The sequence below is a fragment of the Aedes albopictus genome, chromosome 1, assembly GCF_035046485.1.
Source record: "Aedes albopictus strain Foshan chromosome 1, AalbF5, whole genome shotgun sequence".
Taxonomy (NCBI): Eukaryota; Metazoa; Arthropoda; class Insecta; order Diptera; family Culicidae; genus Aedes; species Aedes albopictus.
In genome coordinates, this window is record NC_085136.1 from 245896182 (window position 1) to 245923643 (window position 27462).

Here is a 27462-nt window from a genome sequence, read left to right on the forward strand (position 1 = left end):
AGTTCGCGGAGCTTCCAAGCGAAGCACGTGGAGCTTCCAAGTGAAGCTCGCGGAGGTTCCAAGCGAAGCTCGCGGAGCTTCCAAGCGAAGCTCGCGGAGCTTCCAAGCGAAGCTCGTGGAGCTTCCAAGCGAAGCTCGCGGAGCTTCCAAGCGAATCTCGTGGAGCTTCCAAGCGAAGCTCGTGGAGCTTCCAAGCGAAGCTCGTGGAGCTTCCAAGCGAAGCTCGTGGAGCTTCAAAGCGAAGCTCGTGGAGCTTCAAAGCGAAGCTCGTGGAGCTTCCAAGCGAAGCTTGTGGAGCTTCCTAGCGAAGTTTGTGATGCTTCCAAAGCGAAGGTCACGGAGCTTTCTAAACGAAGCTTGTTGAGTTTCTAAATCAAAGCTTGCGTAGCATTCAAAGTGAAGCTCACGAAGCTTCCAAGTGAAGCTCGCGGAGCTTTCAAGTGCATCTTGTGGAGCTTCCAAAGCGAAGCTTGCCGAGCTTCCAAAGCGCGGCTCCCGGAGCTTCCAAAGCGAAGCTCTCAGAGCTTCCACAGCAAAGCTCTCGGAGCTTCAAAGCGAAGCTCTCGTAGCTTCCACAGCGAAGCTTTCGGAGTTTCCAAAGCGAAGCTCTCGGAGCTTTCAAAGCGAAGCTCTCGGAGCTTCCAAAGCGAAGCTCTCGGAGCTTTCAAAGCGAAGGGAACGTTCAAAAATTAGGTCCAAGATTTGGGGGAGGGGGGGGGGTCTAGAAAAGTGTGACAGTACGTGTATTAGGTATAGGAAAATAGCGTGACAGAGGGGGGAGGGGGGGTTTAGAAATCCCAAAAAATGATGGACGTAATATTTGAATCTTCCCGAAGCTCTCGGACCTTTCAAAGCGAAGCTCAAAGAGCTTCCAAAGCAAAGGTCGCGGAGCTTCCAAAGCGAAGCTCGCGGAGCTTCGAAAGCGAAGCTCGTGGAGCTTCCAAAGCGAAGCTCGTGGAGCTTTCAAAGCGAAGCTCGCGAAGTTTCGAAAGCGAAGCTCGCGGAGCTTCGAAAGCGAAGCACGCGGAGCTTCCAAGCGAAGCTCCCGGAGCTTCCAAAGCGAAGCTCTTGGAGCTTCCAAAGCGAAGCTCTCGGAGCTTCCAAAGCGAAGCTCTCGGAGCTTTCAAAGCGAAGCTCTCGGAGCTTCCTAAGCGAAGCTTCCAAAGCGAAGCTCGCGGAGCTTCCAAAGCGAAGCTCGCGGAGTTTCCAAAGCGAAGCTCGCGGAGCTTCCAAAGCGAAGCTCGCGGAGCTTCCAAAGCGAAGCTCGCGGAGCTTCCGAAGCGAAGCTCGCGGAGCTTCCAAAGCGAAGCTCGCGGAGCTTCCAAAGCGAAGCTCGCGGAGCTTCCAAAGCGAAGCTCGCGGAGCTTCCAAAGCGAAGCTCGCGGAGCTTCCAAAGCGAAGCTCGCGGAGCTTCCAAAGCGAAGCTCGCGGAGCTTCCAAAGCGAAGCTCGCCGAGTTTACAAAACGAAGCTCGCGGATCTTTCAAAGGAATACTCGCGGAGCTTCCAAAGCGAAGCTCACGGACCTTCCAAAGCGATGCTCGCGGAGATTCCAAAGCAAAATTCACGGAGCTTCCAAAGCGAAGCTCACGGAGCTTGCAAAGTGAAGCTCGCAGAGCTTGCAAAGCGAAGCTCACAGAGCTTCCAATGCGAAGCTCGCGGAGCTTCCAAAGCGAACCTCACGGAGCTTCCAAAGCGAAGCTCACGGAGCTTCCAAAGCGAAGCTCGCGGAGCTTCCAAAGCGAAGCTCGCGGAGCTTCCAAAGCGAAGCTCGCGGAGCTTCCAAAGCGAAGCTCTCGGAGCTTCCAAAGCGAAGCTCGCGGAGCGTCCAAAGCGAAGCTCGCGGAGCTTCCAAAGCGAAGCTCGCGGAGCTTCCAAAGCGAAGCTCGCGGACCTTCCAAAGCGAAGCTCGCCGAGTTTACAAAACGAAGCTCGCGGATCTTTCAAAGGGATACTCGCGGAGCTTCCAAAGCGAAGCTCACGGACCTTCCAAAGCGATGCTCGCGCAGATTCCAAAGCGAAATTCACGGAGCTTCCAAAGCGAAGCTCACGGAGCTTGCAAAGTGAAGCTCGCAGAGCTTGCAAAGCGAAGCTCACAGAGCTTCCAAAGCGAAGCTCGCGGAGCTTCCAAAGCGAACCTCATGGAGCTTCCAAAGCGAAGCTCACGGAGCTTCCAAAGCGAAGCTCGCGGAGCTTCCAAAGCGAAGCTCGCGGAGCTTCCAAAGCGAAGCTCGCGGAGCTTCCAAAGCGAAGCTCGCGGAGCTTCCAAAGCGAAGCTCGCGGAGCTTCCAAAGCGAAGCTCGCGGAACTTCCAAAGCGAAGCTCGCGGAGCTTCCAAAGTGAAGCTCGCGGAGCTTCCAAAGTGAAGCTCGCGGAGCTTCCAAAGCGAAGCTCGCGGAGCTTCCAAAGCGAAGCTCTTGGAGTTTTCAAAGCGAAGCTCGCGGAGCTTCCAAAGCGAAGCTCGCGGAGCTTCCAAAGCGAAGCTCGCGGAGCTTCAAAGGGGCGCTCGCAGAGCTTTTAAAGCGAAGCTCGTGGAGCTTCCAAAGCGAAGCTCACGGAGCTTCCGAAACGATGCTCAATGTCAAATTAAGATCGCACGGCCTGTGATTCAGAATTGCTGGAATATAAATAATTTTCGAAATTCATGAGTTATGAGTAATACGTTTGAAATTTGATTTGTGATCGACTGTAAAAACAAACCGGGACGCTCGTAACCCCAACCCCCAGAGGTAGACCAAGTATGCGACTCCAATCCTAATTCGGAAGAGCCGGACGTGATGTTCGGGATCCCTCTGCACCATCGTCCTCGAACCATACCTCTTTTTAACCTTGACCACCGGTTTGAAGGCGGACATCGCCGCAGCGGAGATGCTCTTCGGGTTGGTTGGACGCAGCAACGGCACCAGATATCCAGCCGAACTGGGCATCATTCCGGGGAAGTGGCCAATCCCGTTGAACGCGAACGGCTGCAGACAGGACAGCTTGAACCCAAAGCTGGCAGCTGCGGCGGCCGAGTTGGCTGCAACCACAGCGGCGGCTGCGTTCGGTGACGTGACCGAGCTGGTCGACGGAATCGGAATGGCTGCGCTCGGTGCCGACAGCAGATGCGGGATGTGAGCAAACGGGCTGGTGCTGCTACTGCAGCTGTCTCCGCTGTTGAGATGCGACTCCGATGTATCGGGAGCCTCCTGTTTTGTTACCACGGCGGCTGCCGTGGTCGAGAGGTCACAGATGGTTGATGTGACGGGCTCTTTACCTGGGTCTAGCAGGGCGGATGATGCTTCTGCGGCAGCAGTTGCTGCAGCGCTGTATTTGCGAGCCGTGGATAGAATGTAGCGTTTGCGAGTACCGCCATTGAACATGGCCTTGACGTCTTCCCATGCGTAGGAGATCTTTTCCGGCGGGGAGCCCTGCAGCTTCAGGTGACGTCTCCAGGAGTTGAAGTTGGCTGCGTCCGGTTGGACGTACTTGTCGTGCGGAGTTAGACGGTGTGAATGGAAGATGAATTTGTTCGGAGAGAAGAACAGGTTACAGTAGGTGCACTTGATGCACTTAGCACGGGAACTGTTGTAGCGGGCAGGGGAGAAGGCTCCGACGCAACCCCAAGCGCATTCGTGATACACGTTGAAGACGAATCCTTCCGGAAGGGCCGGCTGACTACATTCGCCGAAAAACGACTTGCAGAGACGCTCCGCTTCGCGTCTGGTGATCATTCCGCAACGGCGGGACGAGGCGGGCATGGCTCCGGCTCGTCGCAGGATCTCTAGCTGTACTGGGGTGCACTGGATGCAGGTGATGCCCAGAGCTACACGACGGTTGTGGATCTCGTTGTAGCTGAAGTCCTTGAGCAGGGTGCTGGATATCTGGGCCAGACAGAGCCGCTCCTGGTTCTCCACGAACAGCGAAATGATCGGTTGACCGTAGATGTATACGGTGCGGATCTGCGACAGGGAACGGGAAGGTAGAAACAATAGATAAGCTTCATGTGGGTGACTTGTTTTGCCCGCGGATTACCCAAGTCAGAACGGAAAATCCGTATTATCGCATATTAAAACGGTTGGCTCACGTAAATGGTTTGCCACTAATGATACTCAATTACCGCCGGCGAGTAGCCCTCTCTTGGGTAGTTTATCGCCGCAGTTACGATTACCCCCGTAGAGTGTAATCAATATGACACGCCAAAGCAGTTAACAAACGGACGGCTACCGGCTTTCAGGCTTTCGCGAACAGTAGCGTTAGCTTACGTGACACTTTGATGTTGTAATTCCACCATCCTTCCACTATACCGACCGGTCAGTCAGTAAGTCCCGTTGCCACCACAACCACCTCCAACCATGACCAACCTTTTCAACACTTACATCCGCTGCTGTTGGGAATTTTACGACCATATCGGAAGAACACGAACTCGAATACCTAGCGGGTGAGCATCATTTTTAGAACCAAACAAACGTCAACGATGCGAGGTGACGCATTTTATGGGCTTCCCTTGCGGATGCTCCCTGGTGGTGGCGTCGTCGTCGTAGTCGTAAAACAAAACTCGAATGTTTGTATATTTGCATGCCCCGGCGTTGAATGCATTCTTGAACTTGTGGAAGAGCAAGGTGCATTTGCATACATTGCATACCTACTATATTCAAATGGATGTACGTAAATTAGGATTAAACTTTTTGAAAAATTTAACAAATTATTTTGAAAGTAATTATACCTTTCAAAATAATAATTATACTTTCAAAATAATATAATAGTATAATTACGGAGCATCCAAAGCGAAGTTCGCGGAGCTTCCAAAGCGAAATTCACGGAGCATCCAAAGCGAAGCTCGCGGAGTTTCCAAAGCGAAGCTCCCAGAGCTTCCAAAGCGAAGCTCGCGGAGCTCCCAAAGCGAAGCTCGCGGTGCTTCCAAAGCGAAACCCGCGGAGCATCCAAAGCGAAACTCGCGGAGCTTCCAAGGCGAAGCTCGCGGAGCATCCAAGCGGAGCTCGCGGAGCTTCCAAGCGCACCTGGCGGGGCTTCCAAAGCGAAGCTCGTGGAACTTCTAAAGCGAAGCTTGTGGAGTTTCTAAAGCAAAGCTCGCAGTACTTCATAAGCGAAGTTCGTGAAGCTTCCAGAGCGAACCTCGCGGAGCATCCAAAGTGAAGCTCGTGAAGCTTTCAAAGCGAAGCTCTTGAAGCTTTCAAAGCGAAGCTCGCGGAGGTTTCAAATTGAATTCTAAAAAGCGAATCTCGCGATGCTTCCAAGTTGAAGCCCACGGAGCCTTCAAAGCGAAGCTCGCGGAGCTTCCAAAGCGAAGCTCGTGGAGCATCCAAAGCGAAACTCACAGAGCTTCCAAAGCGAACCTCGCGGAGCCTCCAAAGTGAAGCTCGTGAAGCTTTCAAAGCGAAGCTCTTGAAGCTTTCAAAGCGATGCTCGCGGAGGTTCCAAATTGAATTCCAAAAAGCGAATCTTGCGGTGCTTCCAAGTTGAAGCTCACGGAGCTTGTTGAGATTCTAAAGCGAAGCTCGCGTAGCTTCCAAAGCGAACCTCGCGGAGCTTCCAAAGTGAAGCTCGTGAAGCTTCAAAGCGAAGCTGTTGAAGCTTTCAAAGCGAAGCTTGCGGATGTTCCAAATTGAATTCCAAAAAGCGAATCTCGCGGTGCTTCCAAGTTGAAGCTCACGGAGCTTCCAATGCGAAGCTCGCGGAGCTCCCAAAGCGAAGCTCGCGGTGCTTCCAAAGCGAAGCTCGCGGAGCTTCCAAAGGGATGCTCCCAGTGCTTCCAAAGCGAAGCTCCCAGGGCTTCCAAAGCGAAGCTGGCGGAGCTTCCTAAGTTTAGCTCGTGAAGCTTTCAAAGCGAAGCTCGCGGAGGTTCTAAATTGAATTCCAAAAAGCGAATCTCGCGGTGCTTCCAAGTTGAAGCTCGCAGAACTTCCAATGCGAAGTTCGCGGAGCTTCCTTAGTAAAACTCGCGGAGCTTTCACATCGAAGCTCGTGGAGCTTCCAAAGCGAAACTTGCAGAGCTACCAAAGCGAAGCTCCCACAGCTTACAACCAAATCTCCCAGAGCTTAGAAAGCGAAACTCACAGAGCTTCCAAAGCGAAGCTCGTGGAGCATCCAAAGCGAAACTCACAGAGCTTACAAAGCGAAACTCGCGGAGCTTCCAAAGTTAAGCTCGTGAAGCTTTCAAAGCGAATTCTAGAATTACTGGAATAATTCCTGGTATAATTTCAAGAACAATTTCCAGATGAACTTCTTCAAGATAAGTTTTCGAAATTCCTAACATTTTCAAAAATAAAATGCTAATGAAACCTCTTTAAATATTTCTGTAGATCACAGGATTGGGGAATACCAATTTCTGTATGAAGAAATATTATATTTTCTGGATAAATTTACTAAGAAATATCTAGAAGATTTTTTAAAATTCATGTAGGTTTTATTGAAGCAAAGATTTATGACACATTTTTACTAGAAAAAAAAATGTGAAATTTTCCTGATGAACTTTTTGAAGAAATTTCAGAAATCCCTGTGGAAGAAAACAATCTTTAAGTTAATTTCGGAGAGTTTATCGTAAATGCTGTGGACAATTTCCAAGCCGACTGTTTGGTTATTCTTTCAGTAAAACTAAAAGTATTTCTGACTTTTTCAATGCAATTTTCGGAAGTTTCTCAGAAATTTCTGAACTCACTTTCTGAAGATTTTCATAATTTTTCGTCTAAAACTGCTATAAAAAATCTAGCCGACATTCGAACGAAATCAAATATAACTAATCTTGTTATTTAAAGAAAAAATATTTGTGAAGAATTAGCTTTAAGTTAAAATTCATAAATACGGAAAAAAATTGTAAAAATAATACAAAAAGAACATTCTCTTCCAATTTTTATTGCTATTTTCTCGTTTCCATTTTTATCAAGGATTTCGAAATTAAATAAAATTAAAAAAAAACATTTATTCAAATTCACTTATGGAGTCTATCTTGGGAAACAGGAAATTTTGTTAAAATTTCTTCATGAACTCTGCTTAAAATATTTTAGACAGCTACTTTTACAGCTTACATAAATTGACTAGAAATTTCGCGCGTACACACAACCTTTGAAAAACGTGATTCTTTAAAAAAAATGGTAAAGTTTTCGGCTACGCAGTCTTTATTTCATCAACGGAGTTCTATATTTTCCCACCGTTTCGACACTTGGTGTGTGTCTTTCTCAGGAGATAAATACTAGTGACGAGACCAAACATAAGACAAATAACGTCAGAAGTATTTACCCCCTGAGAATTGGTGTGTCGAAAGGTTGGGTAAATATAAAAAAAAATGTTACTCTAAACCGTTTATTTTTTGCTTTAAATGACGTCTTCGAAGATGTTTCAGGATATTTGAAGGACTTTTAGATAAAAAAAATCGCTGAGAATAATATTCATCACGGATCTACGTTAAATGCCATATATTTTGAATTTTCCATTCGATTTTTTATTTTTCTTCAAAAAACATACTGCCAGCGCTAAAATTTACCAAGAACCTTAGGATAGTCAAATGCTACCAGCTTTTTTATATTTTTATATTTTTATATATTTTTATATTTTTATATTTTTTATATTGATTTTACAAACAACCAGAAAGAAGCAATTTTTTATACTTTTTATACCAAAGATGGAATCTATATACAATTTCCAATAAAAAAGCATGTACATATAAAAAAAAACAGATAATAAAAAAAAATGAAAAAATGGACCATGTAACAGGTATTCATGACGCTTTGCAAATAAACATATGCGAAAAATATTTAATCACTTTTGACTAAAACAGTTAACCAGTTTAAAAAAAATCTCGAATGATATTTTACAAGGTCCCATTAATTTTTCCTTTTTTTTCAGTTTTTGAATCCGCTGTAATTTAAGTACTATTGGATGTAGGAAAAAAGTTATGCATATATTTTTCATTGGAAATTGTACATCAACTCGGTTTGGGTATCAAAAATATAAAAAAATCCCATTTGCTTGTTTTGGAAATTGATTGAAAATACAAATTTGAAAAAAAATAGTTGAGTAGCATTTGACAGCTTTTTACAGAAAAAATAATAAAATCTAAGGATGAAATTTTCGGAAAATTGAATTATCTAATAAAGATCTGAGAGGAGTATTACTCTCAGTGTGTTTTTATTTCTCAAATTCCTGAAAAAACTTTAAAGACATCATTTCAATCCAACAAACCGTTTTTGAGTTACGTTTTTTAAGAAGAAAATTTGTTTTTTATACCATTTAAAATGTGAAAATATGGTTGTGTTGATGCAAAAGTAAATGAAAATCCAGCAAATAACCAAAATCTCATTCGAATAGGAAAATGTTGAGTCAAAAATGGCATATTTTTGAGTATTACCTGGGATTGCTTCTGGAGATTTTTTTTAAAGTGTTTCTCTTGAAATTCTTCAAGGGATTTCACTTGCCGTTCCTCCACTCTCTGATAGTGTTTTTTCATACGATTCCTATACTTGAATCCTCACTGATGATCCTCCAAGCAGCAAACATTCAAGTATTTTCTTAAGCGCAAAAAAAAAATCGCCTGAAGTTCCTCTAGAAATTATGCTTGGAATTCCTCCAGAGCTGCCCTACAGCAATTCATCTCAGGATTTTTTTTCAGAAATTTCTCCAACGATTTTTTTCGAAAGTTTTCCAAAGATTCCTTCAGAAATTCCTATAAGGATTGCATCTGGAAGCAAAAAATCCTTCGGAAATTCTGTTACTCTTATGAGTAATATCCTACAGAAATTCCTCCTAGGGATGCTTCCTGAATTTCTCCCAGAGGTCCTTCAGAAATTTTTCCGGATTTTTTTCCGAAGTTCCTCTAGAAATTTTTCGAAAAATTCCTCCAATAATTCCTTCAGAAATAGCTGATCCTCCTGGCAGAGCTTCCTCTGCCAATGACCATTTTGCATGTGTATATCGTTTGGCAGGCACGAAGATACTCTATGCCCAAGGAAGTCAAGGAAACTTCCTTTACGAAAAGATCCTGGACCGACCGGGAATCGAACCCGTCACCCTCAGCATGGTCATGCTGAATACCCGTGCGTTTACCGCCTCGGCTATATGGGCTGATGAATTTGATAAAAAAAAATGGAATCCTACAAGGATTTCTTCAGGAATTCGTCAAAGCATTCCACCAAGGAGTTCAATAGAAATTCCAAGAATTTATTTTAGTAAATGTGCAACTATTCCTTCAGGAACATCTTAAGAAACCTTTCAAAGTGATTCATCAAACGATACTTCAAGTATATCTCCGCAGACAGACGTTCAAGTTTGACTCAGCAGCTTGTGTAAAAAACATGGCCGCCACAAATTGCCAAGTGGCAATCAGCGAACAGATGGCGTTAGCGACGTTCATATTCAATCGCTGCCTCACATGTGCGTTGCGACCAACAACTGTCACCACGGTCGTCTTCCAGCCGGATGGCGGGAAAAGACCGCACCTGTTGCACGCTAATAATGTTTCCACATAATGTGTGCAGAGTAAATGACTTTTATGTAATGTCTAAAATCTTTTGCACAAATTAGCGCAGGACTCTTGTTAAATATTTTACACATCATAACTTTTATTTTACATAGATTTGCTTGAATAAAACTGCATTTGGATGAACTTCACTCGCATTGGGAAATCTTTGTGAATGTGACGCAAATGTAGGAATGATTTTGACAGTGTTTGTTTTGATTTTATTTTTCGGTGGGTGGTGAATTGGGTGGTAAGTAAGCGGCTGGAAGCACGTGGTTTCTCAAACTGTCAACTGAACGCGACTTCACTGTGGCAATCGGTTGCCTAGGTGTCGCTAGTGAAAATTTACATAGAAAATTTGAATAAATTTGTTCGAGCTAGAACGTCTGTCTGCGATATCTCTATGGATCCATTGGAATATTTTTCCACGTATTTCCAAGTAGAAATCCTTCAAAAATGTCTTCGGAAACTCTTCCAGAAACTTTTCCAGAGATTTCCTCAGAAATTTCTCAACGGATTTCTGCAGTAATTTCTCCAAGGATTCGTTCAGGAAATTCTCCAATCATTTTAATTTTCAAGGATTTCGCCAAGAATTCCACCAGTCGTACCTTCAGAAATTTCTTCAATAACACCACGATTTTATCTCACGATTCTTTGGAGAATTTATTCGAGTAATCTCACGGTATTTCCTTTAAGAAGTCCTTCAAAAACAATTTCTAAAAGGCAGTGCAAACTTACACTAAATTCTGTATCTCACGAACGCATCCGGCTTTTCTAATGAACAAAACAGTTTTAGGCGTAAAATTGTCTGGAGAATCGAATATAAGTGTTTAAACAGACCGCACGCACCATTATCCTGCTCATTTTGCCCAAATTCCCAAATTTTTATTGACATTTATATGAAACTAGCTCTAAATTATTTATGAAACATGAATGCGGTTTGCCTTGAAGGACTTTTCTGAAGAATTAAGATGTAGAGAATCAATTTGAAGGGATTGCAGTGACCGCATGAATGAATTGAGTTTTGTATGAAATTAGCTCCATAACTCACAAGAAAATTATGAGTGATATGCTAAGCAAAGTTTCTTTAGTGGATTATGATACAAGGAAACGATGAGAAGTGATTGCAGTGACCACGCCAATGTAATAATGCTCATTTTACCCTAATTCCCCACATATATTGAATTTTGCATGAAACTCGCAAGGAAATTATGAGAGGTATTCTGAGAAGGCTTGCTTTAGTGGATTATGATACTAGGGAAAGATTTAAAATGATTGCAGTGACCGCGTGAATGTTATTATGCTCATTTTACCCTAATTCACTACATATATTGAGTTTTGTATGAAATTAGTTCTATAATTCATAAGAAACTTAAGGGTGGTATGCTAAGAAGGGTTTCTTTAGTGGATGATACAAGGAATCGATTAGAAGTGACTGCTCGAATGTAATTATGCTCATTTTACCCCTTTTCCCCACATATTTTGAGTGTTGCATCAAATTAGCTCCATAACACGCAAGGAAATTATGAGTGGTATGCTAAGAAGGGTTTCTTCAGCGTAAGATGATGCAAGGAATCGATTAGAAGTGATTGCAGTGTTCCCGCGAATGTAGTTATGCTCATTTTACCCTAATTCCCCACATATGTTGAGTTTTGCATAGTAATTCACAAGGAAATTATGGGTGGTATGCAAGGAATATGTGAATTATGATACACGGGAGCGATTGAAAATGATTGCAGTGACCGCGTGAATGCAATTATGCTCATTAAACCCTGATTCTCCACATATATTAAGTTTTGTATGAAATTAGCTTCATAACTCACAAGAATTATGAGTGGTACACCAAGAAGGATTATGATACAAGGAATCGATTAGAAGTGATTGTAGTAACTGCGGAATGTTATTATGCTCATTCTATCCTAATTCCCCACATATGTTGAGTTTTGTACGAAATTGGCACCATAACTCACAAGAAAATTATGAGTGGTATGCTATGAACTGTTTATTTAGTGGATTATGATACAAGGAATCGATTAGAAGTGATTACAGTGACCGCGTGAATGTAATTATGGTGTGGTATCCATTAGTTTCTTGTGAGTTATAGAGCTTATACCATACAAAACTCAATATATGTGGGTGATTAGGGTAGGATACCCAAAATAACCACCACGCGGTCACTGCATTAATTTCAAATCGATTCCTTTTATCATAACTCACTAAAGAACTCCTTCACAGCATTCCCAATATATGAGGAGAATTAGGGTAAAATTAGCATAATTACATTCGCGCGGTCACTGCAATAACTTTTCATCAATTCCTTGTATCATAATTCACTAAAGAGAGCCTTCTTAGCATACCACTCATAATTTCCTTGCGAGTTATGGAGCTAATTTCATACAAAACTCAATATGTGAGGGGAATTAGGGTAAAATAAGTATAAATATATTCATGTGGTCGCTGCAATCACTTCAAATCAAATCTCTACATCTTAATCCATCAGAAAAGTCCTTCAAGGCAAACCGCATTCATGTTTCATAAGTGTTTTAGAGCTAGTTTCATATAGATGTGAATAAAAAATTGGGGAGTTAGGGCAAAATGAGCAGGATAATGATCCGTGCGGTCTGTTTAAACACTTCCATTCGATTCTCCAGACAATTTTACGCCTGAGACCGTTTTGTTCATTAGAAAAACTGAATGCGTTAGGGAGATACAGAATTTAGTGTAGGTTGCACTGTTTTTTTCCACTGTGGATTCCTGCAGAAAACCCTAAATGGGATTCTTGAGGAACCCTTCACTGATTCATCCAGGAATTTCTTCTATGATTTCTTTAGAAACATTCGTCAGGAAACTTTCAGGAACTCCTTAAAAAATTTTCCTCTAAATTACGAGAAAAATAATTGGAGGATCCTTTCTTAGATTCGAGGCAACATTAGCCAAATTTGTTTGTGAGATTTTTAGTATTATGTAGTAGTATCCTTGCTTTGCTCCTATTTTCTTGCAGGTTACAATTTTCTTACATAAAACATTGATATCAGTCATACACGTTCTTAATCAAATTACTACTTAAGTATTTTTTTTTTAATTAAACTTGTGGCATGATCATAACTGTCGCGGTGCACTTGTCAAAGTTTTGCTGTGCACCAAGTGTACCGCGGTGCACGATCTGATAACCCCTGCTCTAAGCAATACTTAAGAACTTTCTTCAAATGTTCTTTCGTGAATCTCTCCATGTATTGTTCATGAAATTACTCCAATAAATTCTTCAGTGTTTGTTTCAACAATCAACTCAGAAATTTCCAGATGGATTCTTACTGAAATTCGTCCAATGTTTTTAGGATTGAAGAATTCTTGAAGTTTTTTCAAAGATTGTTTTGGAAATTTCGTGGGAAGATCTCAAATCTTTGTATTCTTGCAAAGGATTTCTTTAACATTTTCCATGGTTTTCTTTAGAAATTTAGAAAGAGTTTCTTTAAGAATTTCTCCAAGAATTATTGCGGAATTCTTCCAAGGGTTGCTACAAGAATTTCTCCAACGTTTATTTTTTAATTTCGCCAAATCACTACTTCAGTAATTCCTTCAAGCACTAATTGAGAAGTTCCTCCAAGGATTCTCTCTAAAGCTTTTATCTGGTAATTATCCAACAGGCAACAATATCTTCCGGCATTTCTTGAAGGATTTGAAAAAATCTTCAAAGATTCCTGTTGAACTTGCTTCAATAATTACTCTGAAGATTTTTTTCTGCTATCAAGGAATTTGTAAAAAAAAATTAGAAAAAAAAATTTCTGGAAACATTTTGCTCAAAAAAAAAAAAAAATCAGGAGATAGGGTGACGAAGGGTATTATCGGCAAGTTTGTTCTCTTCCTCATGGGGGGTTTTTGTTGACCAAATTTCCTGAAATTTGGGTATATAACTCAGCTTGGTTGGGAAGGATTTGCAACTCTGAGTTCAACAGAATCTAATTAGTAAAAAAAAAAATAAATCGCTATAGAAATTGCTATAGAAATGATGTTTTTGTCACAATCGTCTATTGTAGCATCCGGAGATCGAACTCTAGATTCCAAGAAATGCTCATAGTGGCAAACCGGGTCAGGTTATCAGGGGATGACAAACATTTCGCAAGAATCAACGCCACGCCATCACCTCCCCAACAACATTGCTCCAAGGCTTAACCGCAACGTTGCTAAAACCGGAGATAAAGTTCAAACGGTCATGGCATATCATCTACATTCTATACACAGAAGTCGTGAAGTGGTGACCGACAATTCTGCGAAACTTCTCACGCAATACAACAAACCTCCTCTCGCCTTTCGGGAAATCACATCACAGCTGCACTTGGGACAATCGGCATCCGTGATGCCGTATGTATGTAGAGCATAACGATAATGGATCTTTCTCCGCTGTTTGGACCATCAAGTTGTTTTCAAACTTACTCTTCAACGGAATCAATACTAGCTATAGCTACTGCTTACCCTAGTAACCTCGAATGGCGCGTTTCTCCTTTGTTTCATTGCCCTCACTTGAAAACAGTCATGAGCCACCACAGCCAAGTGTGGTTAATCCATTTTCCCATTCCGACTGGCGGCAAGGCGGGAAACTCGAATTTCAAATGCCACTCACTCACCAAAAAAAAAAAAAAAAAAACTAGATATAATCTTAATCTGGGAACAAAAAGCGCGGTTTGTGGCGGCCACCATCATGGTAGGGGAGAACGAATTGGGTCCATAGCTGTCTCCGTTCTTCTGCTGTCACTCACTAGGCGAGGCAGTGTGCATCTTCAGGGCGGTTGACGAAGCAATTGGGCCGGTGAAAAGAGGATGTTTGTATGAAATGCGTCATTTGGCTTAATCTATATTTCTGAGGCATTTTATACCAATATGTTTTAGATGAAACTTGGAAAGTTTCTTGATGAAGCTGCTTCCAGTTTCAGCTTGGGAAGCTCCTAGCTGAAGCTTTGGAAGCTTCTAGCTGAAGCTTTGGAAGCTTCTTTTTGAAGCTTTGGAACTTCTAGCTGAAGCTTTGGAAGCTTATATATAGCTGAAGCTTTGGAAGCTTCTAGCTGAAGCTTTGAAAGCTTCTTGTTGAAGCTTTGGAAGCTTCTAGCTGAAGCTTTGGAAGCTTCTAGTTGAAGCTTTGGAAGCTTCTAACTGAAGCTTTGGACGCTTCTAGCTGCAGTTTTGGAAGCTTCTAGCCGAAGCTTTGCAAGCTTCTAGCTGAAGCTTGTAAATCTTCTAGCTGAAGCTTGTAAATCTTCTAGCTGAAGCTTTGCAAGCTTCTAGCTGAAGCTTTGCAAGCTTCTAGCTGTAGCTTTGCAAGCTTCTAGCTGAAGCTTTGCAAGCTTCTAGCTGAAGCTTTGGAAGCTTCTAGCTGAAGCTTGGGAAGCTTCTAGCTGAAGCTTGGGAAGCTTCTAGCTGAAGCTTGGGAAGCTTCTAGCTGAAGCTTCCAACCTATGTGATGAATGACAAACTTCTAGCCGATGCTCGCATTTCACCCCATTTCTCCCCAATGATGGTACCCCAAGCAGCCTAGTTGAGGAAAAAGTTTGCCGATTTTCTTCGTCTGGCTGGAGGGCGGGGTTCTAGTTTGAGAAAAAGTAAGAAAAGGGATCGCAGCGACGCAGTGACTGACTGACTGGCTCGTTGGGAAACGCGGAATGGCCTGACTGAAGATTGATGTCACTTGAAAGCGGGAAATTATTCTCACGCTTTGGTGATTTCGGCCGTCGTCGTCGTCAGCGCGTCAAGTGTTCTCAAGTGGGTCGTTTTTTATTTGTTTCTGAATAGTTACAGTTCACTTGTGGTGAAAATGTTTTCAAATAATTGAGAAAGAATTTTGAAATAGTTTACCCTAACCTAGTTATCCTAGTTTTTTTTTGTTTTATATACAAATGGCACATTAAGAGACGAAAACGTGTTCAACCAAATCAACATATAAAAAACTTTCTCACGAAACATTTCCCAATTCATCATATAAGTTCAATACGCGCCATTACCCTCAATCATCATCAACCATTTTCCAACCATCTCATTTACTGGGGACGCAAAACTGCACAGAGCGATCCCCGGCGACTGGACGTTACTAAGACTGTTTCCAGCCACTGACTGACTAACTGAAGTTCCACCCGTAGGTACATCGATGCGGATTGCCTGCTAGGTACAGCTCATTTAATGATCACCATGCGGACGATTAACCTTGCAGAACATTATGAGATGTACCATGGAGATCATTGCTTCGTACCACTAGTACACCTTCTTTGATATGATACAAAGCAAAAGAAAACTTTCGCAAAAGATTCAGAGAATGTCATATGAAAATGACAGTTTTTTTTTTCTATAAATTTGTTTAGATCTAATAGGGTTCGTTCGGCCTTAAATAAGGTGGAAACCCATCGGTTTTCAGCGTCTAGAATGTACTTTCTCTTTGCAGGAATTGTACAATATATATTATTTTAGTAACGGTCGCCATGATATCTTACATGGCGACCGTGACGGGAATACTAATAACATAACATGTAACATCACTACTTTTTACTTACAGATATTCCCCTAACAAACCCAGGGTCATCATCAGTAACACAAATAAGGCCCAAGCATAGGAAATACTCGTTCAATTATTGCGTGTTCCTTACTTTCTCACTACCACGCACAATCTAATGCTACGTTCAGACTACGCTCTATATCAAGTAATATAGCGAGATGATATCCTATATCAAGAAAGGTGTTCACACTACGCCGAGTTGATATAGCTTGACGTTTATGTTGGCGAACTAAAAAAAAACAAAAACATTGCGCGGCGATGCTGGTTTGGTTAAAATTTTGGAGCAAAAATTAAAGTTTAGTTGATTTATTCAGATTTGCCAATAAATTACGTGATGATTTCAAAGATTAAGGAATGCAGCAATCAGTTAATTATGTGGAGAATGTTGTCGGTAGTCTCATTCGTGACTTTTTTATGTGATTCTTCCAGGAGTTCCGAATTTATGCAGAACTTTTTTTTATATGCAATTCCTTCGGTTTTTTTGTGATTCCTCACGGAGTGCATCCTTCGGTTTTTTTGTGATTCCTCATGGAGTGCATTACGGAATTTCTCTAATCGTCCCATTTAAGATTCTTCCAGGAGTACTTTGTGGTAGAATGGTCCCGAGAATTTCTTGAGTATTCTCCCGGGGATTCGGAGTTTCATTAGAAGTTTCCCAAGAATTCCTTCAGTAGTTGTGCCGAATTTTCCTGAGAATTTCGCCATGATTTTTCAGGAAATTCCTCAATAAATTATTCGGCCATTTCTTTCAGGGTTTTCACGAAATTTGCTTCAGGTTACCAGCAATTCTTTCTGGATTTTCCCTAGGAATCCTCCAGCAAGTATGTATGAATCCCTCCTGAATTTACCTGGCGATTCTCCCGGGATTTTCCCTGAAATACCTTCAGACGTTCTCTGGATGTATATTCCATAAACCAAAAACCTTCCGTATCCCGGGAATTCCTTCAGGAGACCCACGAAAGTTTCTAGGGCATTCCTCCAGAGCTTCCTCGTGAATTACCAGCAATTCCTTGGATTTTACACCAGGAGATAATCAGGAATTTCTCCAGAACTACCTTGAAAATATCATCCGGAATTCTTCTGGAATTTCTCTATGACTTCTCGCAAACTATAATAGAAGTTACTCGTGAATTTCTCCAGGAATTTCCCGGGAATTCCTGCAGTCGGAAATAATTGTTGAAGAAACCCCAAAAGGAACTTCAGCAGAAATCTTAATAATACAGGGACATTTCCACAAATAATCACGGAATAATTGATCTCGGGAGAAAATATTGGGCAAATTCCGAGAGGAACTGTGAAAGCATCTCAAGTTTTCCCAGAAAACCATTAACTCTCCTTTAGCATTAGGGTCATTTTCGACCCAAACCGTACACTACGTCAGTGAGCTGCTGCCAACGTGATGCAAAAGGAAGGTTAACAGTAATCACTGAAAAAAAATTGGATCATTTTTGGAAGGATCTCTGGAAAGACGAATTCTGAGAGAAATCGCAAGAAGAATTCTGTACAAGACTTAGAAGCCTCAGGCCAGATGCATAGAAGCTTCTCGCCAGAGGCTTGGGAGTTTCTCGACATAAGCTAATAAGCTTCCCGGTAGAAGTTTGGGAGCTTCTCGACAGAAGAATGGAAGCTCCTCAAGAAAATCTTTGATGCTTCTCGACAAAATCTTGGAAGCTTCTCTATAGAGCCTCAGAAGCTTCTCGGCAGAAAATTGGAAGCTTCTTGGCAGAAACTTGGAAGCCTCACGACAGAAGCTTCTTGGCAGGAACTTGGAAGCCTCCCGACAGAAGCTTCTTGGCAGAAACTTCTCGGTAGAAGCTTGAGAGCTACTCGACTTGGAAGCCTCTTGACAGAAGCTTGAAAGCTTATAGGGTAGAAGCCTGGAAGCTTCTTTGGCAGCGGCTGGGAAGCTTCTCTGGCAGAAGCTGGGAAGCTTCTCTGGCAAAAGCTGGTAAGATTCTCAGTAGAAGCATGGAGGCTTCTCAGCAGAAGCTTGGAAGCTTCCCAGCAGAAGCTTGGAAGCTTCCCAGCAGAAGCTTGGAAGCTTCCCAGCAGAAGCTTGGAAGCTTCTCAGCAGAAGCTTGGAAACTTCTCCGCAGAAGCTTGGAAACTTCTCCGCAGAAGCTTGGAAACTTCTCCGCAGAAGCTTGGAAGATTCTCAGCAGAAGCTTGGAAGCTTCTCGGGCAGAAGATTGGAAGCTTCTCGGGCAGAAGATTGGAAGCTTCTCGGGCAGAAGCTTGGAAGCTTCTCGGGTAGAAGCTTGGAAGGTTTTCGCCGGAAGCTTCTCGTCAGAAGCTTGGAAACTTCTCAGTAGAAGTTTGGAAGCTTCTCGGGCAGAAGTTTGGAAGCTTCTCGGGCAGAAGCTTGGAAGCTTCTCGGGCAGAAGCTTGGAAGCTTCTCGGGCAGAAGCTTGGAAGCTTCTCGGGCAGAAGCTTGGAAGCTTCTCGGGCAGAAGATTGGAAGCATCTCGGGCAGAAGCTTGGAAGCTTCTCGGGCAGAAGCTTGGAAGCTTCTCGGGCAGAAGCTTGGAAGCTTCTCGGGCAGAAGCTTGGAAGCTTCTCGGGCAGAAGCTTGGAAGCTTCTCGGGCAGAAGCTTGGAAGCTTCTCGGGCAGAAGCTTGGAAGCTTCTCGGGCAGAAGCTTGGAAGCTTTTTGGGCAGAAGCTTGGAAGCTTCTCGGGCAGAAGCTTGAAAGCTTCTCGGACAGAAGCTTGGAAGCTTCTCGGCAGAAGCTTGGAAGCTTCTCGGCAGAAGCTTGGAAGCTTCTCGCCAGAAGCTTAGAAGCTTCTCGCCAGAAGCTTGGAAGCTTCTCGCCAGAAGCTTGGAAGCTTCTCGCCAGAAGCTTGGAAGCTTCTCGCCAGAAGCTTGGAAGCTTCTCGCCAGAAGCTTGGAAGCTTCTCGCCAGAAGCTTGGAAGCTTCTCGCCAGAAGCTTGGAAGCTTCTCGCCAGAAGCTTGGAAGCTTCTCGCCAGAAGCTTGGAAGCTTCTCGCCAGAAGCTTGGAAGCTTCTCGCCAGAAGCTTGGAAGCTTCTCGCCAGAAGCTTGGAAGCTTCTCGCCAGAAGCTTGGAAGCTTCTCGCCAGAAGCTTGGAAGCTTCTCGCCAGAAGCTTGGAAACTTCTCGCCAGAAGCTTGGAAGCTTCTCGTCAGAAGCTTGGAAGCTTCTCGCCAGAAGCTTGGAAGCATCTCAGGCAGAAGCTTGGAAGCTTCTCGGCAGAGGCTTGGAAGCTTCTCACCAGGAGCTTGGAGGCTGCTCGACAGAAGCTTGGAAGCTTCTCGAGCAGAAACTTGGAAGCTTCTCGCCAGAAGCTTGGATGCTTCTCGCCAGAGGCTCGGATGCTTCTCGCCAGAAGCTTGGAAGTTTCTCGGCAGAAGCTTGGAAGCTTCTCGGCAGAAGCTTGGAAGCTTCTCGGCAGAAGCTTGGAAGCTTCTCGGCAGAAGCTTGGAAGCTTCTCGGCAGAAGCTTGGAAGCTTCTCGGCAGAAGCTTGGAAGCTTCTCGGCAGAAAGAAGCTTGGAAGCTTCTCGGCAGAAAGAAGCTTGGAAGCTTCTCGGCAGAAAGAAGCTTGGAAGCTTCTCGGCAGAAAGAAGCTTGGAAACTTCTCGCCAGCAGCTTGGATGCTTGAAAGCTTCTCGCCAGAAGCTTGGAAGCTTCTCGCCAGAAGCTTGGAAGCTTCTCGCCAGAAGCTTGGAAGCTTCTCGCCAGAAGCTTGGAAGCTTCTCGCCAGAAGCTTGAAAGCTTCTCGCCAGAAGCTTGGAAACTTCTCGCCAGAAGCTTGGAAGCTTCTCGCCAAAAGCTTAGAAGCCTCTCACCAGAAGCTTAGATACTTCTCGCCAGAAGCATGGAAGCTTCTCGGGCAGAAGCTTCGAAGCTTCTCGGTAGAAGCTTCGAAGCTTCTCGGTAGAAGCTTGGAAGCTTCTCGCCAGAAGCTTGGAAGCTTCTCGGTAGAAGCTTGGAAGCTTCTCGGCAGAAGCTTGGAAGTTTCTCGGCAGAAGCTTGGAAGCTTCTCGGCAGAAGCTTGGAAGCTTCTCGCCAGAAGCTTGGAAGCTTCTCGCCAGAAGCTTGGAAGCTTCTCGGCAGAAGCTTGGAAGCTTCTCGCCAGAAGCTTGGAAGCTTCTCGCCAGAAGCTTGGAAGCTTCTCGCCAGAAGCTTGGAAGCTTCTCGCCAGAAGCTTGGAAGCTTCTCGGCAGAAGCTTGGAAGCTTCTCGCCAGAAGCTTGGAAGCTTCTCGCCAGAAGCTTGGAAGCTTCTCGCCAGAAGCTTGGAAGCTTCTCGCCAGAAGCTTGGAAGCTTCTCGCCAGAAGCTTGGAAGCTTCTCGCCAGAAGCTTGGAAGCTTCTTGTCAGAAGCTTGGAAGCTTCTCGCCAGAAGCTTGGAAGCTTCTCGCCAGAAGCTTGGAAACTTCTCGCCAGAAGCTTGGAAGCTTCTCGTCAGAAGCTTGGAAGCTTCTCGCCAGAAGCTTGGAAGCATCTCAGGCAGAAGCTTGGAAGCTTCTCGGCAGAGGCTTGGAAGCTTCTCACCAGGAGCTTGGAGGCTGCTCGACAGAAGCTTGGAAGTTTCTCGGCAGAAGCTTGGAAGCTTCTCGGCAGAAGCTTGGAAGCTTCTCGGCAGAAGCTTGGAAGCTTCTCGGCAGAAGCTTGGAAGCTTCTCGGCAGAAGCTTGGAAGCTTCTCGGCAGAAGCTTGGAAGCTTCTCGGCAGAAGCTTGGAAGCTTTTCGGCAGAAGCTTGGAAGCTTCTCGGTAGAAGCTTGGAAGCTCCCGGCAGAAAGAAGCTTGAAAGCTTCTCGGCAGAAAGAAGCTTGGAAGCTTCTCGGCAGAAAGAAGCTTGGAAGCTTCTCGGCAGAAAGAAGCTTGGAAACTTCTCGCCAGCAGCTTGGATGCTTGAAAGCTTCTCGCCAGAAGCTTGGAAGCTTCTCGCCAGAAGCTTGGAAGCTTCTTGCCAGAAGCTTGGAAGCTTCTCGCCAGAAGCTTGGAAGCTTCTCGCCAGAAGCTTGGAAGCTTCTCGCCAGAAGCTTGAAAGCTTCTCGCCAGAAGCTTGGAAACTTCTCGCCAGAAGCTTGGAAGCTTCTCGCCAAAAGCTTAGAAGCCTCTCACCAGAAGCTTAGATACTTCTCGCCAGAAGCATGGAAGCTTCTCGGGCAGAAGCTTCGAAGCTTCTCGGTAAAAGCTTGGAAGCTTCTCGCCAGAAGCTTGGAAGCTTCTCGGTAGAAGCTTGGAAGCTCCTCGGCAGAAGCTTGGAAGTTTCTCGGCAGAAGCTTGGAAACTTCTCGCCAGAAGCTTGGAAGCTTCTCGCCAAAAGCTTAGAAGCCTCTCACCAGAAGCTTAGATACTTCTCGCCAGAAGCTTGGAAGCTTCTCGGGCAGAAGCTTCGAAGCTTCTCGGTAGAAGCTTGGAAGCTTCTCAGCAGAAGCTTGGAAGCTTCTCGCCAGAAGCTTGGAAGCTTCTCGGTAGAAACTTGGAAGCTTCGTGGTAGAAGTTTGGAAGGTTCTCACCAGAAGCTTGGTAATTTCTCGCCAGAGGCTGGGAAGCTTCTCGCCAGAAGTTTGGAAGCTTCTCGGGCAGAAGCTTGGAAGTTTCTCGGCAGATGCTTGGAAGCTTCTCTTGGCAGAAGTTTTGAAACTTCTTGACAGAAGCTTTAGAAGCTTCTCATCAGAAAGATAGTGGAAATGCATATATTGAGTAATTTTGTGTAAAGCAAGAACTGACAAATTCATACATATCCAAAAAGACTCATAAGCCCTGATCTTTATTCCAAATGAAAATAAATCGAGCTCAAAACTCCCAGGGTTCAAATTTCACCTTACAGTCCATTTGGTTTGATCGATTTCACCTTGGCCGGCGAGTATTTAACCCAAAAGTGGTAGTCTACGATGATGACCTCCAAGTCTCCGAACCGTTGTTGTACGTTTGCGTTTCGTTGGCAATACCGATGCCATACGCACGCACGCACATAGGTATCATAGACAGTTCAATTTCATTGGCCGAAAAATTCTTTCCACTCTCGATTTACACCCGCTTGTTCACGATCGTCGGTCGGTTCAACGCGTTGTTGCTGTAATGCAGGCAGCATCCAATCTCGCTCTGTAGTTGGTAGTAGCACAAATTGGCGGTTCGAATTGGGTTATAATTACACCCCCTGGGAGTTCGAGGCGACATAGTGGGACTCCTTTGTTGAAAATGGTGGTCATATTTTTATCAAAATAGCAGGAGATGGACAAAATGATCGGGACAGGAAAAATTTTCATTTTCAAAAAAAAAGGTCAACTATCTGTATCTTTTTGAACAGTGCATCAAAAAATCTCAAATTTTCACTGTAGTTGTGTATCAATGGTCCAAAATTTGAAAAGATCGGGCTATTCTGAACTAAATTTGAAATATTCTAGAAAAAATAAAACATATTTATCCGATAGCCAACTTTGAACAATTGTATTTAGTTAGCTTTAAAAAACTTTGTGAATTTTACCTACCAAAAAATCGATCAAAAAAATCTGAGTTTTTGAAGTTCTTGAGAAATCCTCCTACAAATTTGACCGCCTTTTCTTCCAATGTGTCCCACAGTGCGCATCCCAAACCATATGTCTAAGTACATTTGGTTAATGAGCGGCTCGTCTGCAGCATCTTGGGGTCTCGTACCTAGAGTATAGAAGCAATTCGGAGAAAAGGTCTGTGGTTGCTTTTTGGGTTGAACCGCGCGAGAGCCAAGCTAGAGCTACTTATGATGATAGACGAAACCACACCACCACGCAGTGGCAGTGGTGGCCGGCAATCGCAGAATTGAAGGTCGGTGGAGGTGGAGGTGATACTTGCGTTTCGTCGGTTTCGTTGTTTTCTCCGGCTGCTGGTTGAAATTGGTGGTTTGGCGCAGCGCGGTTACGGACGGACGGAGGTGGTTGATGGGTGGTATGTGGCAACGGACGAGGTCATTAGCTCAGACATTGGAAGCTCTTCGGTGTGGTGGAAGAACTTGTACCACCACCTCAGACGTTCGTTTCGACAGAAGCTTCTTTCTGTCGGAGCAAGTCATTCAACCGGAATAAAGCTAGCGACTGGTTCATTATCGTCTCCTAAAAGCTACAATTCTGAGAAGCTTATGAAAGCATAGTGACGGGTAGACATAATGTGAGTAATTATGATGCAGTGTTAGGTTACATAGATGCCTTAAGAGATTGCTTGAAAGGTGGAAACGATTCTGTCTACAAGAAAATGTGAATGGATACGTAGAAGACTAAAGAAAAATGGTGGGTGAATTTCTATACAATACCTTCAGCTGACAATGGATCACATATAGGGCTTACCTGGAAAGAAACAAAGAAAATGTTTGTTAAAACAAGAATATAAAAGGTTTATTAAAAAAAAAAACAGAAGCTTGGAAGTTTCCTGACAGAAGCTTCAAAGCTTCTTGACAGAAGCTTGGAAGCTTCCTAACGGATTCTTGGAAGCTTCCCCACAGAAACTTGAAAGCCTCCCAGAAGCTTGGAAGCTTTTTGGGCAGAAGCTTGGAAGCTTCTCGGGCAGAATATTGGAAAGTTCTCAGCAGAAGCTTGGAAACTTCTCAGCAGAAGCTTGGAAGCTTCTCAGCAGAAGCTTCAAAGCTTCTCAACAGAACCTTGGAAGCTTCTCAGCAGAAGCTTGGAAGCTTCTCAGCAGAAGCTTGGAAGCTTCTCAGCAGAAGCTTGGAAGCTTCTCAGCAGAAGCTTGGAAGCTTCTCAGCAGAAGCTTGGAAGCTTCTCAGCAGAAGCTTGGAAACTTCTCAGCAGAAGCTTGGAAGCTTCTCAGCAGAAGCTTGGAAGCTTCTCAGCAGAAGCTTGGAAGCTTCTCAGCAGAAGCTTGGAAGCTTCTCAGCAGAAGCTTGGAAGCTTTTCAGCAGAAGCTTGGAAGCTTCTCAGCAGAAGCTTGGAAGCTTCTCAGCAGAAGCTTGGAAGCTTCTCAGCAGAAGCTTGGAAGCTTCTCAGCAGAAGCTTGGAAGCTTCTCAGCAGAAGCTTGGAAGCTTCTCAGCAGAAGCTTGGAAGCTTTTCAGCAGAAGCTTGGAAGCTTTTCAGCAGAAGCTTGGAAGCTTCTCAGCAGAAGCTTGGAAGCTTCTCAGCAGAAGCTTGGAAGCTTCTCAGCAGAAGCTTGGAAGCTTCTCAGCAGAAGCTTGGAAGCTTCTCAGCAGAAGCTTGGAAGCTTCTCAGCAGAAGCTTGGAAGCTTCTCAGCAGAAGCTTGGAAGCTTCTCAGCAGAAGCTTGGAAGCTTCTCAGCAGAAGCTTGGAAGCTTCTCAGCAGAAGCTTGGAAGCTTCTCAGCAGAAGCTTGGAAGCTTCTCAGCAGAAGCTTGGAAGCTTCTCAGCAGAAGCTTGGAAGCTTTTCCGCAGAAGCTTGGAAGCTTCTCACCAGAATCTTGGAAGCTTCTCAGCAGAAGCTTGGAAGCTTCTCAGCAGAAGCTTGGAAGCTTCTCAGCAGAAGCTTGGAAGCTTCTCAGCAGAAGCTTGGAAGCTTCTCAGCAGAAGCTTGGAAGTTTCTCAGCAGAAGCTTGGAAGCTTCTCAGCAGAAGCTTGGAAGCTTCTCAGCAGAAGCTTGGAAACTTCTCAGCAGAAGCTTGGAAGCTTCTCAGCAGAAGCTTGGAAGCTTCTCAGCAGAAGCTTGGAAGCTTCTCAGCAGAAGCTTGGAAGCTTCTCAGCAGAAGCTTGGAAGCTTCTCAGCAGAAGCTTGGAAGCTTTTCAGCAGAAGCTTGGAAGCTTCTCAGCAGAAGCTTGGAAGCTTCTCAGCAGAAGCTTGGAAGCTTCTCAGCAGAAGCTTGGAAGCTTCTCAGCAGAAGCTTGGAAGCTTCTCAGCAGAAGCTTGGAAGCTTCTCAGCAGAAGCTTGGAAGCTTCTCAGCAGAAGCTTGGAAGCTTCTCAGCAGAAGCTTGGAAGCTTTTCAGCAGAAGCTTGGAAGCTTTTCAGCAGAAGCTTGGAAGCTTCTCAGCAGAAGCTTGGAAGCTTCTCAGCAGAAGCTTGGAAGCTTCTCAGCAGAAGCTTGGAAGCTTCTCAGCAGAAGCTTGGAAGCTTCTCAGCAGAAGCTTGGAAGCTTCTCAGCAGAAGCTTGGAAGCTTCTCAGCAGAAGCTTGGAAGCTTCTCAGCAGAAGCTTGGAAGCTTCTCAGCAGAAGCTTGGAAGCTTCTCAGCAGAAGCTTGGAAGCTTCTCAGCAGAAGCTTGGAAGCTTCTCAGCAGAAGCTTGGAAGCTTCTCAGCAGAAGCTTGGAAGCTTCTCAGCAGAAGCTTGGAAGCTTCTCAGCAGAAGCTTGGAAGCTTTTCCGCAGAAGCTTGGAAGCTTTTCACCAGAATCTTGGAAGCTTCTCAGCAGAAGCTTGGAAGCTTCTCAGCAGAAGCTTGGAAGCTTCTCAGCAGAAGCTTGGAAGCTTCTCAGCAGAAGCTTGGAAGCTTCTCAGCAGAAGCTTGGAAGCTTCTCAGCAGAAGCTTGGAAGCTTCTCAGCAGAAGCTTGGAAGCTTCTCAGCAGAAGCTTGGAAGCTTCTCAGCAGAAGCTTGGAAGCTTCTCAGCAGAAGCTTGGAAGTTTCTCAGCAGAAGCTTGGAAGCTTCTCAGCAGAAGCTTGGAAGCTTCTCAGCAGAAGCTTGGAAGCTTCTCAGCAGAAGCTTGGAAGCTTCTCAGCAGAAGCTTGGAAGCTTCTCAGCAGAAGCTTGGAAGCTTCTCAGCAGAAGCTTGGAAGCTTCTCAGCAGAAGCTTGGAAGCTTCTCAGCAGAAGCTTGGAAGCTTCTCGCCAGAAGCTTGGAAGCTTCTCAGCAGAAGCTTGGAAGCTTTTCAGCAGAAGCTTGGAAGCTTTTCAGCAGAAGCTTGGAAGCTTCTCAGCAGAAGCTTGGAAGCTTCTCAGCAGAAGCTTGGAAGCTTCTCAGCAGAAGCTTGGAAGCTTCTCAGCAGAAGCTTGGAAGCTTCTCGAGCAGAATCTTGGAAGCTTCTCAGCAGAAGCTTAAAAGCTTCTCAGCAGAAGCTTGGAAGCTTCTCCGCAGAAGCTTGGAAGCTTCTCACCAGAATCTTGGAAGCTTCTCCGCAGAAGCTTGGAAGCTTCTCACCAGAATCTTGGAAGCTTCTCGAGCAGAAGCTTGGAAGCTTCTCGAGCAGAAGCTTGGAAGCTTCTCGAGCAGAAGCTTGGAAGCTTCTCGAGCAGAAGCTTGGAAGCTTCTCGAGCAGAAGCTTGGAAGCTTCTCGAGCAGAAGCTTGGAAGCTTCTCGAGCAGAAGCTTGGAAGCTTCTCGAGCAGAAGCTTGGAAGCTTCTCGAGCAGAAGCTTGGAAGCTTCTCGAGCAGAAGCTTGGAAGCAGTCTTGCGAATAATCGCGACCATCACGACTTGAACCGCTTTCTGGAGTCACCCTTCCCAAGGTGATACGAACCAGATAGCATGTCATGCCTGGAATGACAAACATGTTGTGGGTTCCACCCTTCGCAGCTTTGCAGCGATAGCAGTTGCTGAGTATGCTTCAGGCGGGTTGCTAGAGAATCAATCTCTCTGAGCAACGATGCATAACGGGCGAAGTGAGAGCGTTAGCCGTAGCCAGGGCGAACTGCGTGGTGCGCTCAATGTGTGCGTTTAAACTGAGCTATGCAAAACGAATAGGATTTATGACGTAGTACCGTGCTTGTGATAATACACATGCATAGTTTTACATACTGTTGGGCGTGCATCTGCTTGAGGCGACGGAGAGAGTCATGACACTCACATGAGCCGTATCCAAGTCAGGATGATTGTAGCAAAACAAGGGTGACCGGGTGACTATGATGGGATTCTGTCTTTTCTGGTGTTAGCGACTGTAGAGAGAGCGAATCAGAAACCGCAGAGACAGGGTGATACAAGTTTGGTGTTTATCAGCTTTTTTGTGACTTGTACGCTGATGCTTCGCGACACTGCTTGGAAGCTTCTCGAGCAGAAGCTTGGAAGCTTCTCGAGCAGAAGCTTGGAAGCTTCTCAGCAGAGGCTTGGAAGCTTCTCAGCAGAGGCTTGGAAGCTTCTCAGCAGAAGCTTGGAAGCTTCTCGGCAGAAGCTTGGAAGCTTCTCGGCAGAAGCTTGGAAGCTTCTCGGCAGAAGCTTGGAAGCTTCTCGGCAGAAGCTTGGAAGTTTCTCGGCAGAAGCTTGGAAGCTTCTCGGCAGAAGCTTGGAAGCTTCTCAGCAGAATCTTGGAAGCTTGTCAGCAGAATCTTGGAAGCTTCTCAGGAGAAACTTGGAAGCTTCTCAGTAGAAGCTTGGAACCTTCTCAGCAGAAGCATGGAAGCGTCTCAGCAGAAGCATGGAAGTGTCTCAGCAGAAGCTTGGAAGCTTCTCAGCAGAAGCTTGGAAGCTTCTCAGCAGAAGCTTGGAAGCTTCGCTGCAGAAGCTTTACAGTTGCTCAGCAGAAGCTTGGTAGCTTGTCTCACTAACAGCAACTTCCATACTACAGCTTTTAAACAGAAGATTGAACCGGTTTCATTCTTTAGTCTTCAGACACTTTCCATTCAAGCTATGAAATGCTTAATATAGATTGTT

At 44.7% G+C, this 27462-nt stretch overlaps 1 protein-coding gene and 1 pseudogene across 5 annotated transcripts in view; one reads left to right on the forward strand and one right to left on the reverse strand.

The window, feature by feature from the left end:
• LOC115259784 (SKI family transcriptional corepressor 2-like) overlaps positions 1–27462 on the forward strand; it is an 833559-nt gene that overhangs the window by 333955 nt on the left and 472142 nt on the right. The gene's annotated exons all lie outside the window — the stretch shown is intronic.
• LOC109412747 (SKI family transcriptional corepressor 2-like) overlaps positions 2506–27462 on the reverse strand; it is an 87169-nt pseudogene continuing 62212 nt past the window's right edge.